Source organism: Tachypleus tridentatus, chromosome 13, assembly GCF_004210375.1.
Source record: "Tachypleus tridentatus isolate NWPU-2018 chromosome 13, ASM421037v1, whole genome shotgun sequence".
Lineage (NCBI taxonomy): Eukaryota > Metazoa > Arthropoda > Merostomata > Xiphosura > Limulidae > Tachypleus > Tachypleus tridentatus.
Window position 1 is genome coordinate 61,340,863 of NC_134837.1, and position 14,347 is coordinate 61,355,209.

A 14,347-nucleotide genomic window follows, 5' to 3' on the forward strand; every position below is an offset into this window, starting at 1 on the left:
CCACAGGTATCAAAACCAGGATTCTAGCAGTATAAGTCCGCAGACTAATATACAAACAAAAGTATGTATATGTTCGTTTTTATTTGTCTACATATCTGCTGTGCCACTGGAGAGCCTAATTCAAACTACTAAAATTGGGGTTCACTTTGGTCGTAAATTGACTCGATTTACAGTAACCAGAGCTCGGGTGCGGCCAAAAGCTCTTGTGGTTGTTATAAAAACATTTGGGAACCGTGGGTGCGCTATAAGACTGACAGTCAAATCCTACTATGCGATCATACATTAGTAGCTCAAGAACTGAGGATGGTCTGCTTGTGTCTAGCTCCCTTCTCTCTTGTCTATCTTTTCAAAACTATGAACAGCTGGATTCCCTTTGTGTAACGTTACACTTAAATTCTAAAACATATAAAATCGATTAAATTGTTTGAGAATTTAATAGCAATGCATTCTAGCGTTCAATATATTAATATTCGTGTCTATATATCGGTCTACCTTTCTATCTTCCTGGCTGTATGTCTGTCTACGTATATATCCTCCTGTACTTATCGATGTTATGTCTACATAACTATATGCTTGTGCGTCTGCTAACTTGTATATCGTTTGTCTAAATATATGTATGTCTGCCTGTTTATCTATCTTGCTGTATATATACAAATATATGTCTACACTTATATTTTTCTGCCTAAATATATATCTCCATCTGTATATTTATCTACCCACATGTTTCCTGGTCTAAGCACATTCCTATCAATATACCTACATATTTACATATCTACCTGCCTGTCTATCTGTCTAGCTCTATATCTGCCTGTTTGTACACTTATAAAATTATATATCCTCCTGCCTAAATATTGTTATTTGTATATATCCTCTTACTTTTCTCTCTGTCTCTCTATATATCTGCTTCGTGTATATCTGTCTAAATATATATCTCCCTGCCTGTACATTTTTCTACATGCATGTTTACCAGTCTGTATATATGTATATATTTGTTTTTTATTTCTCTATATGTATGTGTCTCACTTTATATATTTGCCTACCTGCATACATTTGCTTGCCCGTGTACATGCCTGCCTATATATTTGTTTCCTTTTTATAAAACTTTTCTGGTAAACCATTACTTGAAGAAAATGATGAGTGTGTGTGAGTATTCGTTTATATAACTGTCGATCCCCTGTAACGATATTCACCAGATCTGGTTTACATCCTCTGGGGAGTAGCCTAAGGGTGTCAGTATTTGAGATCAGATCAGGTAGATTATTCTGCGTCTGCTCTGTAAAAGCGTGTTTTCTCGGTGTACCCCAGTTTTTCCTTCCCCCCCCAGCTAATTTCAAAGCAATTAATTTATACATGCCCTACAACACTAGACCATGGGGCCGTCACGTTGTAGTAAAATATTATCGTCCGCCAAACTTTCAATCCTCTGCCGTCGACCATTTTTCTCTGACTCCATCTACAAAATTCTAAGTTTAATTTCCATTCCTAAAGTAACCTGATGCAAAACTTAAACTTCCATGATAATATTATTATTCTGACTCGTGAGCAGGACGAAGGGGAACACCAATAGAAAGAAACGTTTATTTAATCCTCAGGTTCTCACTACTTGACAAATTCATGAAAGTGAACAGTATCTCATACTGATTGATGTTAATAATTAGGAACAAATTAAGGTTTAACAAAAACTTTCCATAAAACAGACAATACGAACAGTCTTTACATAGTGTATCTTGTGAAACGGTTTTGTACGTATGTAACTATACACACTACACTTCGTGTTCCTAATGGAAGGATTTACAGAGGATGTATCTGTCCAAACACTTGTTATGGTGTTTCTGGTAAAGGATTCTGTGAGAATGTGTGTAACTACACTTGATGTGGAAGAAGGAGCTTGTAACAATGTACACATTTTTCATAGGGTTTCTGGTGGAAAGATTTTATGTGCAGTGCTCACGTGCAACTACTATTATCGAGGTCAATACACACATTTATATATATACTATTATATTTTGGTTTTCTTTCGCACAATGCTACACTAGGGATATCTGACGATAGCCGTCCCTAATTTAACAGCTTAAGTCTACAGAGAAGGGACCTCGTCATCACCACATACCGCCAATCCTTTTACCAATGAACAGTGAAATTGTCTGTCATATTATAACGTCCCGTAGCTGAGAGAGTGAGCATGTTTGGTGTTACGGGAATTCGAACCCGCGACTCTCAGATTACAAGCTTCGAACGATCTAACCACCTTGTCATAGCAGGTCGTGTTTCGTTTGTAAATGAATGACGAAGTGTTGGTTAGTTACATTTGTAACCACACGTAGAATAGTACCCCGCTGGTACAGTGGTAATTCAATGGACTTGCAACACTAAAATTAGGGGATCGATTGACTCGGTTGACTCAGCAGGCAGCCCGCTGTGGCTTTCCTATGAGAAAACATTCACACAAATAAATATGCATCATACTTAACAATTTACCATAACATATATTGTAGACATACTTCACATAATTATGATTTATAGGCTATTTATGTTCATGTTTTAAACTTGATGTTTCACAGCATACAATTATTGTCATTCATGTAGGTGGACCTCTTGTAATGTACAAGAAACAAAAGTCACATTATTGTAATAATCCTTAGGATGTATAAATTAAAAAAAATCATCAAAAACTCAACCTTATTATTTGAAGTGACACAGATGTTTATAATCCACTATATTTATTTCTATATTCAGCACATTGTGACTTATAATTTCCACGGATCATTTTAAACAACACACAAAAATATGTAATTATCAAGCATACACTGAGCACCTATTTCCTGGTTGTGAGTAGGGATTCGTCGGTCGTTATGTTAAACAATGAATGTTTCAATGTATAATGTATAGTAATATTCGATTTTATTAAGTTTTAATGTGTTTTTGTGTTTTAACAAAAAGTATAACATAGCTACAAGTATCCTTTTCATTTAGAAATTTCAAGTTGATCAGTGTCTAATCTTACCACGTTTCCACTTGAGTTTAAATATTAAATATGGTCGAAAAAGCTGTCAAGAATTATCAAAACCTGAAATAAAACTGTTCTGTCCAAAGTTATATTGTTCTTGAGGTGACTATGTCATTTCATGTTTATACCACTGAAGAAGACTATCTGTGTTTTGTGAACTTAATTACTGAATTTTATACTATCTAATACTAATATTTAATACCTATGAAAAATTATATATTCTGATATCAATATTTCGCAAATCCTTCTGTTCACCACACGTTATTTTAAGCCAAAATTTCATAAAAACTATATACTTCAGATTAGGTAAAGAGTAAAAACTAAACCTATTTTCAGTGAAGAAAACATGAAGGGATTGGCATTGTTGCCAAGTGTTAAATATTTAAATAATAACAGAGCTCACTGTTAAATGTAATGTAAAAGTTTACCGTACACGTAATACTGTACCTGTATATATTAATTGTATATTTAGTATCCAGTTAAAGATACAATCCCAGAAAATAGGATGCCATAGTATACTTAACACACCCAGAAAAAACATATTAGTATTGGTATATTTCTGTTAATCTGTCGTGACTTTAAGTAAGATATTTAGATTATTTCTGACGGTATCTAATTTTTGATAGAAACGACTGATGTAATGAATGATCCACATGTTTGTTGTTATCCATTTCAAGAGTATGCTATCCCGGTCTGTATTATGATTGGTCAGATAGCTATAGTAATTAAAATGGTTTAAATCAAGAGATGGTGTGAAAAGTGAGAAAACATAACATTGTTTCTTTGTTTTTCATTGCATTATAGTTGTTCGTACTTAACAATGGAACACGTGCTGAAAAGAAACAACAACACAGGAAAACGTCAGTTTAAAGATATCCGTCATACCTGTATTTAGTTTCGTAGAATCTCATATATGATTCTGCTACATAACTAGTGTCATGTTTTTACCGATAACGTGTAAAATAGTTGACCTTTTTGACTGACAAATACATCTGCACGACTTCCCAGGTTATTGTAATAATAAGTCGGACTGTGTTTCTTATTAAGCACGGGGGGCTACATATGCCCTGCCCACCACAGGTGTCGATACCAGGTTTCTAGCAGTATAAGTCTGTACACTTACATACAGACAAAAGTATATATATGTTCGTTTTTTATTTGTCTGTCTACATATCTACTGTACTACTAGAGGCCCTAATTCGGACTACTAAAGTTGTGGTTCACTTTAGTCGTAAATTGACTAGATTTATAATTATCAAAGCTCAGGTGTGGCTAAATGGTCAGCATGGTCGAATTATGATTCTTAGAGCTCTTGTAACTGTTATAAAACGCGATCCCAATCGTTTAGCGTGGGCGTGCGATGAAAATGACAGTGAAATCTCACTATTTGGTCACACATTAGTAAACTGAAAATGGGTAGATTATGGCTAATGACCTTTCCTCTAGTCTATCCTTTCAAAACCATAAACAGCGGAATTTTGTCTGTAACTCAACTACTAAGTGTTATTTAGTTAGATTTGTAACAATACTTATAATAAATATTCATCATAGTTAACAATTTACCATAACGTGTTTTATAGACATAATTCACATAAACATTATCTATAGGTTATTTATGTTCACGTTTTAAAGTTGGTGTTTCACAGTATACAATTCTTGTCATTCATGTAGGTACATCTCTTGTAATTTGTAAATGTTGTTAGTGATGGACATATACAACTTTTCACAGATTACAGTTTTATTTTTTGTAAGGAATGTACGTTTCTTCTTCACAATTTACAATTACTTTTGTTAATGGAGACGGACGTTTTCTTCGAATTCAGAACTGGTATCGGTAATTTTCGATCAAAACAAACTACGAAGATCAAAAGCAAAACTTTTACTCGGTAAACCACTGTTACGTATGGTAATTAAAACACATTGATTTATAACATTTATACAATCCTCCTTAACCACATATAGTGACCGTTAAAAGTACATTAGTAGATTCTTAGTATAACTTAACATCTAATATAAATCACAAAAGAACGTGATGCTGTTTGTAGACTGAGCAAAACATCAAAACCAGTCGAAATATGTAAATAATGAATCGAACGAAATGACAAAGATTACAGCTAAAAAGAAACAATAATAATACCAAATAAATTCATTAACAGAAACTAATAACGTACCCTAACTAATGATGAAATATTATAAAGATGTTGAGCAGGTTCTATTAAAACGATTTTGGAGTTTCATCACGTCGTTACAGTACAAGTTGTCACATGCCCCAAGCCGATCATTATTTATCTGTTCTCTATTAAGAACAATAAATATCCCCGTCATGGCAATACAAATCTCTGATCTGATCACTTATTTATGTGCAGAGTTTATGAATATTTTACGTTGGAAAGAGCTGTTACAGCCCCTTCCTAACAGCCTTCATTTTCGATAACAACAAAAAATGTTAAACATTCTGATGCATAACGTTCCAATGTGGATTTATATCATGTTTGTCACAAGACGTTTTGATTTGCATCATCATAATTCTTTTAATATAGTGTGTTATATAAGGAACTTTTAAACAACTTATATTAACTATAGAGAGAGATGAAACTTGCGGTAACAAAACTAATAATCCTAATTGAAGTTGATCCAAAATCTTCTCACAGTTTGTAGTTATTGTTATTGGTGAAAAAAATCACTTTGTTTTACTATTTGAAGTTCTTGTTGTTACTAGAGATGGACTTTTAACAGATTCTTATTGTTGGTGAATATGGGCGTGTTTTGTATTGTTTTTCAGTTTATGGTTTTTATTGTTTGTATAGCTTTACAGTGATTTATTAGTGCTTTGTCAAAAGGCTTAACATGGCCAGGTGGTTAGGGCAATCTGTGGGTCGTGGGTTCGTATCCCCATCCCACCAAATGTGCTCACCTTTTCAGCCATGGACTGTATTAGTATGTACCGATGAGTACCCCTATACGTTAGTAGAATGAGTAGCCCAAGAGTTGGCGGTTAGTAGTGATAACTAGTTAGTTGCCTTCTCTCTAGTTTTTTTATGCTAAATTACGGACAGCTATCGCGAAATTCAAAACAAATCAATCTTTTTCAAATAGTATTACGGCCTGGTATAGCCAGGTGGCTGAGGCACTTGACTAGTAATCCGAGGGTCACGGGTTCGAATTTCCGTCACATCAAACATTCTCATCCTTGCAGCCGTGGGGGCGTTATAATGTTATGTTCAATCCCACTATTCGTTGGTGAAAGAGTAGCCCAGGAATTGGCGGTAAGTTGATGACTCGCTGCTTTTCTTCTAGTCTTACACTGTTAAATTAGAGACGGCTAGCGTACATAGCCCACGTGTAGCTTTACGCGAAATTAAATATAAACATATTCGTATTGTACTAAAAGGTTTTTTTTCAAAGAATGAAAATATAATGAATATAATAAAAACAGGACATCATAAATATTAATACCAAAAACTTCAAACTATGGGCTTGAACATTTTTTGATACAGCCCCAACTGAGGCATCGTTAGATATTTTAAATGTCTCACAATATAGTGAAGTATAGACACAGAAGTATATAAATAATGATATTTACATAACGACGTGACTCAAGAGAAACATGTTAAGAAACGTTTTTGCTGAATGTTTAGATTGTAACAAGCTGACGCTGTCAGGGTCAGTAGAAGGGTTATGCAAGGCATGGGCGCCACATTAATTAAACACAACCAGGAAGAATCTCGGCCTGTCTAACGTTACACAATCAAGTATACATAAAACAATACTCCAACCCAGCTTATAGTTATGATTGTGTATATAGACTAGTATCTGAAATATAGCATTAATACTTAAACTTTTATTAATGTGTGAACTACTGGTAATTTAACAACCGTGTTAGTCCTAATGTTTTTATCAGTATCAGTAGTTCACTTATATGAAAATATAACATTTGCTGTAAATTGTCACTTTAACACGTTAGACGGCCAATAGTTAGATATATATATCCATATACATATCAACAAATTATAATATCTCAGGAACTGGAAGTACATTTATCAGCCTGTAGATGGTGCTTGTTTCATGAAAACTGTGAGTACTTGTATAGAATCTTGCATTAAAAACTTTTCTAGTGTATGGTCTATAAAATACAAATGTAGATGTACCGTAACGTTAAAATTCAGGCGTTATGTCGTTAAACATTTAGATGTAAATTATAAGCCTGATGCTGATAGATCTGGTAGACGTTAACAAACAACCACACAAACATGCAGATTCTCTTTAACTTTAAAACGATATAAACTGTCAGGACACATGAAATACTATTATGCAATAAAGGTGATTATATAGAACTCATCTGTGTCCAGTTTAACAGTTTTTGTATTACTTCTTTGCCTTCAACTAGATTGCGAAAACTAACGATTCTGACACTGTGCAACCAGCCTATTTCAAGGTATGTGAAGTTTTTATGCCTTCAGTATGAGACACTAAAAACTAGGTACCTGAATATATCTAGGTATTCCGTGTCAGGAATGTCCATAATCATGTCTCTGTCAACAAGTTTAATGAAGTGACAGCTAAGTCTGGGGTCACTGCCGGAAGGAAAGAATACGGATTCATCATAGCTATTCCAGAATGCTGACATTTATCTTTGTAACGATGGTTCACCTCAAACCTCAGTCAAAGCTGTAAACAGAAAGTTTTCCTGGACACAATAAACTTCACACAAAGTCGTCATGCTTACACTGAAAAGTAGGTAGTAAAAATAGTTCTGCTTTCAGTCACACCTCTATAGGTGTCAGTGTGACTTCTGAGAGATCAATATGAATGTCAGTGTGACTAAAGCGTGACTATTATTGGTGTCAGTTTCGTAAAAACGGTATTATCACAGTATTTTATACTAAATACCCATTTCAACGGAACTAAATCGAAACGAAAGTAGAGTAAAATTCTTATAGGATAAGCCATACCAGTGATTTAGTGTTAATTGGTTTAGTTCAAAGCTACCTGAGGGTTATCAGCGCAAGCCATCTCTAATTTAGTAGTGAAAAACTAGAGGATAGGTAGCTAGTTATTGCCACCCACCGCCAACTCGTCTACTGACAAATAGTGGGACTGACTGATACTTTATTACACCTCAATGGCTAAAAGAGTAACCTTGTTTTGTAGGACTGGAACTCGAGCCCGCGACCCTCAGATTGGGAATCGAGTGCTGTACTAATGTGGTCATGCCGGACTCAAGTAGTGTTAATGATTATTTTTCATGTCCATCACATATTTTCCCAAATATGACAATGTATTGGTGGCTTCAAACTATATTCGAAATGCTAAAAAATTTGAAATGCAGCTTGGATGCTGTTGTACCAGTGTAACCTGATATTATCTATGGTTGTCATGCGAGATGTTTATTTGCTTATTCAGAATTATTCTTATATAACATACCGAGCCCTTTGTATACTACTGAAAACATATAAAATGTAACGGTATTAAATCTTTAATATTTCAGTAAAAGTAGAAATATTTTCTTGCTCAGTTTCTGTGAAATCATAATTTGGTATTAGATGGATCAGGTAGAATCGTACATATCATGAAAAGTTAAAAGCTAATTTGGTAGAATCTTTCAAAGAAACCTATGTAATATAACTACTACTATACAAAGACCTGATTAAATACAATTTATTTAGTACATGGTTGTATTTAAACTGACAAATGTAAATATATTCGTCATTTTGTTTTTAGATTGGTTATGAACCATTGTAATAAAAATATTTGTTTAGAAATAATAACTGTGGAGTAGACTTTTCTTAAGATTGAAGTTTTTAAGACATAAACACAACTTTTGTGGAAAAGTAAACTTTAGGGTAGACATTTCTGAAGATTGAATTCTTTTAATCTGATACACAACTTTTGTAGAAAAAATAACTGTGCAGTAGACTTTGCTTAAGGCTGACGCTTTTTAGGTTTAAAATCAATTTTTTAGTAGCTGACCCAAATGGATTTTATGTATTTGTGTTGCTATGTAAAGGCCATGCAATGTTATTAGGTTTGTTAGCCTTTGTTAGAGGAAAGTTTTGTTAACAATGAAGTTTTTGAGCTTTAATTTTAATAAAAGAATGCCAGCAGGGTAGACATTTGTTACTGTAGAAGCTGTTTAGTTTGAGAATTGACACAAATGGGTTTTGTGCATTTGTGTTACGACGTAAAGGCCGTATAATGTTATTTCAATTAACTTCAAATCTGGCATTTACGGTTTATTAACACATGCATGCAGGGGCGTAGATTTTTTACACCCAATGGGGGATATGATTTTTGCAACCACTTATGTGGACTGTTCAATTTGCAAATTGGTAATCTCTGATTACGTGAACCTGAAAACTGTAAACATGCAGTCACAGAGTAATCTTGTTGCCACGATACTTGCATGTATACTTAGGCCTACTGACTGATACTTACGAACTATCGCTTTGATCGAAAAGCTTAGAAGCACGCCTATATTAAAGATGTACATTTCGGCTACTGAAAAAGCCTACGTCCAGGCCTAATTATGTAATTCGATTGGTAATAACAAGAATCACAAGAACAAACACACAATTTGTCGGCCTGTGATGTAATAAAACAATTCAACAGACCAAACTGTAAGGGGGGATGATTGTATGCAGCATACCCCCACCTAAAATGAAGGGGAGGATGTATCTCCCATCCCCCAGGATCTACGCACCTGCATACATGCATACGAAAAGTACGAAGAAAAAGTCACATTTGACTTAAACATCAGTCCATGAGAAACTAGGCTTGAAAAACAGCATTAAACTGTCAAATCTTTTATGATTAAAAACTTGTTGCACAGCGAATCGAGTCTACATTCCACATACTAAACGTGAAGTCTGAACATATTTTGATTGTTGATGCTATATTGAAATTTATCCAACAAGGCAATTCTACACACATACACAAATATGTACACTGCTGGCCAAAATTTTAAGGCCAATGAACATAAAGAAAAAATATGCATTTTGCGTTGTTAGACTCGACCACTTACTTGAGTAGAGCTTCGAAAGATGGAAATAAGAAAAGGAAAAATAAAAAAAAACTTTTTTTAGCATTTAATAGGGAAAATGTGAACACTATGAAATTAGCCTAAATACTAGCTTGTCAAAAGTTTAAGATCATACCAAAAAGAAGTCCTAAACAGGGTAGGAAATGCCCAACAAGAGGTTTCAGTAGTAAGTTGCACGACCGTCATTGCGAATAACTGCAAACATTAGCTTTGGCATGGTCGATATAAGCATTTGCAGAAGGCTGGCTGGAATATTATTCCAAGTGGTGAAGATGGCTTCACGAAGATCATGCAATGTTTGGAATTGACGTCCTTTTCTATAGACTACCCTTCCCATCCACCCCCAAACATTTTGAATGGGGTTTAGTTCGGGCGAACACGCTGGATTGTCTCAAAGAATCACGTTATTAGCCCTGAAAAAGTCCTTTGTCCTGCGAGCATTCTGGATTGCAGCGTTGCCCTGCTAAAAGATCCAGTTATTTCCACACAAGCGAGGTCCTTCAGTCAATAAGGATGCTCTCTCCAACATGCCAATGTAGCCAGCTGCTGTTTGACGCCCCTGTATAACCTGAAGCTCCATTGTTCCATGGAAGGAGAAAGCATCCTAGATGATGTCGTGTAGAAAATGTCTCCGTTGGGGTATCCTTATCGTGCCAGTAGCGTTGGAAGCCATCTGTATCATCCAGGTTAAAGTTTTTCTCATCAGAGAACAAAACCTTCTTCCACTTTTCTACGTCCCATGTTTGGTGCTGCTCGGTTAAACTTTTTTCGTGGTGTGGAAGGAGGCGTGGCCTTTGAAGACGTTTAGGGTTTTTAAAGTCTTTCTCTCGTAGATGCCGTCTTATTGTTCTTGAGTTGCATTCTACGTCCGTACGGGCCTCAATCTGATTCGACGATCGGCTGGTGTCTTGCCGGATAACCCGTCGAATCCTTCTGCTCAACGCAGGCAAAATTTTCTTGGGCCGACCACTTGAAATTCTCGTTCCGTATCCCTCAGGGTCTTTTAAGAAATTTGCAACAGCAGTTTTACTACGCTCAATCTCACCAGCGATGGCACGTTGAGAGAGGCCTCGCTTTTGCAGCTCGACAATTCTGCCACGTTCAAATTCTATTAACTTTTTAGCCTTTGCCATGTTTTTACCCAGTGTAACACAGGAGATGTGAGTGGGAGATGTTGACAACGCTAATGCTTGAACACAAATGATTAAATTTCGTTACGTGTTTACCGATTAATGCTTCGTTTCAGTATGGTCTTAAACTCTTGAACAGCTGGTATTTAGGCGAATTTCATAGTGATCACATTTTCCCTATTAAATGCTAAAAAAGTTGTTTATTTCTTTTCCCTTTTATTATTTTCATCTTCTGAAACTCCAATCAAATAAGTGGTTGAGCCTAACAACGCAAAATGCATATTTTTTTTTTATGTTTATTGGCCTTAAGATTTTGGCCAGCAGTGTATTAGAAACCTATACGTGTGCTTTGAATGTTTATGTTGTAATGAAACTCAAGTCACAGATGTTTATTTTTAACGCCATACTGAAACATATGTTACAAACATACCACGTGTACCTTCCCCACACGTGTTTTAATTATAAATATTTCATTAAAAAGCACGTTATTAGCTGCATGGAAAGCGTTCTTCCATCGAATTTGAAACAACTAGTCGGCACTATTTAATAAAGTCGTAATTTAATCAAACTATTTATCAAGTTAATTATACTCTGCCCATAACGAGAATCGAAACCAGTTGTAAAACTCCAAACATACCAAACATATAGATGGATCGATAGAAACACACACACATGTGTGTATGTGTGTATGACTTTTATCTTGTTACTCATATTTTACTTATTCATTTTTGTTATAATGTATAAAAATCAATTTTTATTCACAGAGTCAATTAAAAGTGTACAAAAATGTATTCTTAAAGTAGTGTTAGAAATTTACTTTCTAGATTAATTCTCGTTTCGAAGGTCATTATTATGTGACTCCTAATATAGAACTGTTAATTTTAAATAGTTCTGGTAGATTTCTGTGTACATGGATTTAAACCCTACTCACCTATTAGTAATAGTAGAGAAACAAGTTCCTTTAAATCGTAACCAAAAATAAAGTCCAGGAATAGATAATTTATTGTCAACTTTTTGCACGTGAAATTACAGTATTTTTACCCAAACAAGAAGTAAAAATGAACCAAGATAAAACAAATTTCTCGCTTTTTTAATTTGGATATTGTATAACATATTCTTATAACAAAACGGCTGATAATAAATTTAATTATACCTTAATTATTTACTCTTATACAGGTTACCAGTAAAAGAATCGTATAATATAATTTCAAAGACACGTGCTACTGAACGTTTCAGCACAGAGTGGTTAACCTAACTAACTCTTGAAGTCCGTGGGTGAAATATTTATAAAATTAAATAACAGAATAGTTCCAATGTTTTCATTTAAAATTCAATTTATTTCTACATCAGAAACCAACAGTTGGAAGTCACTGAGTAATTTACCATTTCAGTGTATTTGTTGGTTTCAAGTTAAGCAGAAAGCTACACACGTAATTACGTGCGCTCTGCCCTCCACAGCACCGAAACCTGATTTCTAGTGTTATAAGTACACGATATAACACTGTGCCATTGGTGGGTAAATATACTGTAAGTTTATTAATGAATCTACGAAGCTGTACTAAATATTGGCCTACATCTATCTCGGTTTGTAGAATACAGGCGCTCTGAAAGTTTATGTTTTTACCAAGAAAGTAAGTTCTAATTCATCTTGTGTATAATTATTCTATACTTCCACATTCTTCGTGTGAACGCTTTAACAAAAATTTAGGTAACATTTCTTGTTGTAGCGCCATCTTGTGTGGACAAACGTAGACTGGGGTAAATATTTATTCCTGATCACAAAGACGCCATTCTTTGTTAATTCTAGCAGTTGGAGTGAACAGCTACTTAACTGCAACATGTGTTTTTACACACATCGCTGAAATATTTCGTTGACTTCCAAAACTAGATCCAGTTTTCGATTGCAAACGTATATGAAGTAAACCATAATGTATGTAATTATTAGTTCTTAGTTGTTGTTTTTTAGCATTTCCATTAAGCAAAAATAACATAGACGCTTTTTATTGCAGATATCGCTGTAAGCAGTTGTTAAGGGTTCACATTATACACAAAGAAGAAAAAGAAAGAAACAAAATTAATAATTTCCTTCTAAACTAACTGTGATTAAGTACTGACTTTAGCAGCCATGTCAGACAATGATTTTCAAAGGTTGGATAAAATATTCAGTAGTTTTTCTTTTTTTTCATAACTTGTGGGTTGTGTATGATATTATTTTTGGAAAATTATCTTTAATTCAGAATATATCAGGCACGTATAGATAACTTAGAACGATCATGCAAGAAGTCATTTTGGTTTGTATGGTTTTAATTACAAGTTTCTAACTTAAGAAGCAACTGTGTCAGGGTTAGATTCAGTACTTGTAAAAACATAAAGATACAGAAGTAAATTGTCCAGGTGTGAGAAAAACACGCACACAAAAAAACATAAAACCAAGTAAAGTGTCAAGATGTGAGAATAACACACACAAAAAAACTAAAATTAAGTAAACTGTTCAAGAGTAAAAAAACACACACAAAAACATGAAAACATGTAAAGTGTTCCGCACTGAGAAAAACAAACAAAAAACATGAAATCAAGTAAAGTGTCCAGGTGTAAAAAAAATACACAAAAAAACATGAAAACCAAGTTTCCAGGTGTGAGAGAAACACTCATAAAAAAACATAAAATCCAAGTAAAGTGTCCAGCAGTGAAAGAAATCATAAAAAACAAGTACAGCGTGAAATGAAAAACAAAGTAAAGTTCCTAGGCATGACAAAAACACACATAAAAATACAAGTGTCCAGGCGTGAAGGCAAAGTAACACGAAAAATAAGTAAAATGTCCAGGAGTGAAAAACCAACATAATAAAAAACAAGTGTCCAGGCGTGAAAAAATACAACTATCCAGGCAAAGGAAAAAACATAAAATAGCAAGTAAAGTAAGTGTCCAAGCGTGAGAAAAATATCAAACGTAGTATCCAGGTACGAAAAACATCCAAAAAATAAGTCAAGTGTCTAAGCATGAAAAAAGCAAAGCAAAAAAAACAACAAGTAATTTAACCAAGTCTTAGAAATCATAAAAAAGCAAAATGTTTAGGCGGGAAAACAAAACACAAAAACAATCGAATGTTTAAGCAAACATTTTTTTAAATGCTAGTAATCTCTTTTATTCTATTCTGGACTCACTAATTCC